Genomic DNA, 5,000 nt, shown 5'->3' on the forward strand with positions numbered 1-5,000 from the left:
CTCCTGTCAGACAGCCCTCACCAGTCTCTTAGACAAACTGCTCACAGCTATAAATGACAAAAAAAAAAAAAAAAAAAAAAATCAACGGAATTGTATTTCCAGATTTGAAGAAAGCATTTGATCTCGTTAACCAATGAATACTTCTTGAAAAGCTACGGGCTTATCAACTTGATACAAATTCTGTTAATTTTTTTTAGTCATTCTTAAAAGAAAGAAAACAGAGTGTATTAGTAAACGGGACTTTTTTGAATGTGGGAATAACTAAAATGGGCATTCCCCAAGGCTCTGTGCTTAGCCCCTTATTGTTCAACCTTTATATCAATGATCTTCCATTATGTATCTCCTCATCTGCAATATCATGCGACATGTTTGCAGATGACTCTTCTCTTCATACAAATGGAGTAAATTTAGAGCACATTAATGATAGATTACAAACCAGCCTAACCGAAGTATCCAACTGGTGTACAGAAAAAACAAAGAGTATGATTGTAGCCACTCGCCAAAAGCACCAGCGTGGCTTAAATCCGCTCACTTTGTCAATCGATGGTCAAGCTATTGAACAAGTTACAGAACATCGACACCTTGGTGTCGTTATTGACAACCAGCTAAAATGGGAGGCACATATCAGTTCTTTATCAAGGTCAGTTGCAAAAAATGTTTACCTATTATCCCGTTTAAAACATGTCGTCAGTCCAGAGGCTTCCTATTTCTTTTTCCATTCTCACATCTAGAATTAATTACGTTTCAAACGTTTGGGACAACTGCAGCGAAGAGCACTTGAAAAAACTAGATTCTGTACAGAGACGTGCTGTAAAACACCTCAGTGGTGTTTTACGAAACACACGCAGTCATCAATATCAACTGCCAGCACCTCTTTCCTTGACAAAGCACCTAATATTGAATAAGTGCGTACTTATGCATAAAATTATATTCGGTAAGTGCCCTACTTATCTACACCAAACCTTTGTCTGCTATGAAATGCGACTCTTACTCTACCTAAGCCAAGAATAGACCTTTATAAATGGAGTTTGGCATATTCCGGCACGCATTGCTGGAACAATCTCCCCAAACACCTCAAAGAACCCTTTTCCACCACAACATTCAAAGGGAAACTTGGACAGTACATGCGTGCCGAAAGCCAGACCGAAAATCTGGTATAATATTGTCACTGACAATCCTTACAAACTATGTCGAAATGCGTCAATCAGTTGATAACGTATCACGCCATAGAATATTGTTTTCAGAGATTTTCTCTTTACAGTGGACACAAACAAACGAAATCAAACTCTAGTCTGGTTACGTCTACGATTCTGTATACTTACATATATTACAAATTGTGAACCACACTCACCCAACTCTTTTTTTTTCTTTTTTTTTTCTTTTTTTTCCCCACACTGACATATCTTTACATCTCTGTTTGTCTGTCTGTCTGTCTGTCTCTGTCTCTCTCTCCCCTCTGTCTCTCCCTCTCTCTGTCTTTCACATAATGTGTCTATCTGTCCATATCCCTATTACCCGTCGCCTTATTTGCTGTCTTTTATGTCTCTTACATCTGTGTTTAAAACTTTATCGTTACTTTTCTGTGTTAATTTCACTTGAATCATTCATGTGTAGCATTCATGCTAGGGTTTTGTTGTTGTTTTTCCCTTGGTGTGTGTGTGTGTGTGTGTGTGTGTGTGTGTGTGTGTGTGTGTTAGTGTCGGTATGTGTGTGTGTGTGCGTGTATGTGTTACCCGCTTCCGTTCCGTACAGATGTGAGCGATGTTGTGTCTCTCAGTTTGACGCTGTGTTATACTCGTACATTATACATGTATTAAGTATTCAGTATAACTACATTTATATGCGTACATGTTTGTGTGTCTCTTAGAACAACGGCAGATGTGTAAGTCGGCCAAAGTGCTAATATCTTCACCGTTGGAAAATAAAGATTCATTCATTCAGTCTGTCTGTCTGTCTCTGTCTGTCTCTCTCTGTCTGTCTCTGTCTCTCTCTATGTCTCTGTCTCTCTGTGTGGCTCATGTCTGTTGTGTGGGCGTGATCCATCGTGGTTCAGGCGTGGTCAGCGACATTCCTTGTCCAAGCTTGCTTGGAAGCGGCTGGCAGAAAAATGCAACAATTAAACAGAACTAGGGGGAGAACAACACTGACCCGTCACTCACACACACACACACACACACGCACACACACACACACACACACACACACACACACACACACACACACACACACACACACACACACACACACACACACACACACACACACACACACACACAGTCAGCACAAAGCGCGGTAAAAGGGAACAGGAAATATTTTATCACTCGGGATTTCTTTTTTTGTTTGTTTGTTTTAATCATTTGTCTGAGTAAACTATTACTTGTTTTAACGTGTATATTGAGTGATTGAACGAATGAGCCTATTTCTAGTTTTTGACATCACGCTTTCTATTTGCATGATGTGTGTAAAAGATGAATGAATGTAATGTTTTAACTCTCTCCATACGAACGGCGAAAGAGACGACGTTAACAGCGTTTCATCCCAATTACCATCATCAAAATATTGCAAGCGGAACGCTCTTATACTGAAGAGGTGAATGTTGACAAAGAATACAACAGTTCTGACGACGGAAGCTAAAGGTTGGGTCATTCAGACACCCACTGGACATCCGAGGGGTCTGTGTAGAGGAGAAGAGAGGACTGGCCGTACTGAGTGAGTTAATGACCCCGCCCACGGAGCACACGGAATAAACTTATTGCCTTGCCTTGCCTTTGGAAATCTTTAATCCTTTTGGGAAATCTTTGAATATTGGGGAATCTTTTATCCTTTGGGGAGGAATCTTCGATCATAGGGTCAGGAATATTTGATCATTTGGGAAGAAATGTTTGATACATGGGGAAGTAATCTTTGATCAATGGGGAGGGAATCTTCGATCAATGGGAAAGTAATCTTTGATCAATGGGGGGCGGGGGGGGGGGGGGGGAATCTTTGACCATTGGGTAAGGGAATCTTTGATCATTGTTGGGGTGGGTGGGGGGGGGGGAGAAGATCTTTGATCATTGGAGAGGGAATCTTTGATCATAGGGGATGGAATCTTTGATTAATGGGGAGGGAAACGTTTATTATCGGGGAGGGAATCTTTGATCATAGGGGAAGGAATCTTTGATCATTGGGGAAGGAATCTTTGATCATTGGGGAGGGAAACTTGATCTTTTGGGAGGGAATCTTTGATCAATGGGGAGGGAATCTTTGATCAATTGGGAGGGAATCTTTGATCAATGGGGAGGGAATCTTTGATTAATGGGGAGGGAATCTTTGATCATTGGGGAGGGAATCTGTGATCAATGGGAGAAGTCATCTTTGATCTCCAGGGAAGGAATCTTTTCTTGCCCTGAATCTGTCTAAAATCACATGCATTCCCTCACCACTACACACGCCGATAAACTTAACACTACACACAATGTTACACACGCCGTTAAACTCACTACTACACACCGTGACACGCTGTTAAACTCACAAGTACATAGGTCCTGAAACTCACCACTGCACACCGAGTTAAACTCACCACAATACACTCATTTAAACTCACCACTACACACACAGTTAAACTCATCACTACACACACAGGTTAATTCACCGGTAATTATAATGATAATAACAAGACGAAGAAGAAGAATTGTATTTATATAGCGCTGAATCTTGTGCAGAGATAAATCAAAGCGCTTTCACACCAGTCATTCACACGCATGCATAACTCTAAAACTGGAGAAACTGAAGACAAGGAAGAGACAGGGAAGGGAGGCTATCTTGTCTTCTTCTTCTTTTCGGTCGCACTTGTCACAGAGTCAGGCTGGCCTGCGAGACAAATGTCGTCGTGGCTTCCAGGTCTTGTCTGCAGCCGTAGAGCTTGGTGCGTAGTGGGGTCGCTTCTGGCCACACGGTGTCTCTCAGTCCCTGGTGGAGGGGACAAGTCTGCAGAACATGTTCTGGTGTTTGGTCTTCAAGACCACAGGGACAGGTCTGTGATGGTGCCAGCTTCAGCTTCTTGAACATGTGCGCGTTGAGGCGGCAGTGTCCTGTGCGTAAGCGCATAATTGCTACCTGCTGCCAGCGTTCAAGCTCGTGATATGCATCCCTTGTGGCTTGTGGTCGCAGTGCTGCCTTCACGAGGGTCTTCTTTTCAGCGAAGCTAACACTGTTGTTTGGTTGTCTTTCTTTCGCTCCGAGTTTGGCGAGCTGGTCCGCAATTTCGTTGCCTGGAATTCCGCAGTGGGCTGGAACCCATTGCAGGACTACTCGTCGTTGCTGGGCAACTTCTTGTAGTTTCTCCTTGAGACGAGGAAGTTTATCTCTTGCAAGGGCTTCCAGGACAGACAACGCATCTGTCAGAAAGACAACTTGTGGGCATTCGCTCTCCGAGTCGTGAACCATTGAAGCGGCCTGCATGAGCGCCTGAACCTCAGCTGCGTAGTTTGAACAGTACTTTCCTGTGGGTATCCTTGCTGTGGATGTGTGGTGCTCAGGAGACTTCATGTACAGTCCTGCTCCTCCGTCAGCAACAGCGTTGGTTGCAGAGCCATCTGTGTACACGTGAATCCAGGATTCTTCAGGGTACCTTTCAGCAATCATGGCTTGTGTCAGAGTGCGTTTGGCCGTGTCATCCTGAGAATCTCCTGGAGCGACCTGAGGGACTGATGTTGAGATATGAAAACTTGTGGAGTCTTCATTCCATGGCTGCGGCAGGTCGTTGGGACTCAGTGGAAGCGTCGATGGAGGCACACCATCCCGGTGCGCCCTGGCAAGTCTCTTGCTTTCATGGATAAAGCTACTGCGCTTGAGGCGGTTCTTTGTCAGTCTGTTCATCCTCTTCTTCATCGGATGATCAGGCAGGCACTGGAACTTTTCTGCTTGGACCATGATTTTGGCGTCTCTCCTTTGTGCAAGGGGTTGTATGGCAGTAACCTCCTCCATGGCCTTGATTGGTGTGGATCGCATGGATCCGG

The sequence above is a fragment of the Babylonia areolata genome, chromosome 35 (assembly GCF_041734735.1).
Source record: "Babylonia areolata isolate BAREFJ2019XMU chromosome 35, ASM4173473v1, whole genome shotgun sequence".
Taxonomy (NCBI): domain Eukaryota; kingdom Metazoa; phylum Mollusca; class Gastropoda; order Neogastropoda; family Buccinidae; genus Babylonia; species Babylonia areolata.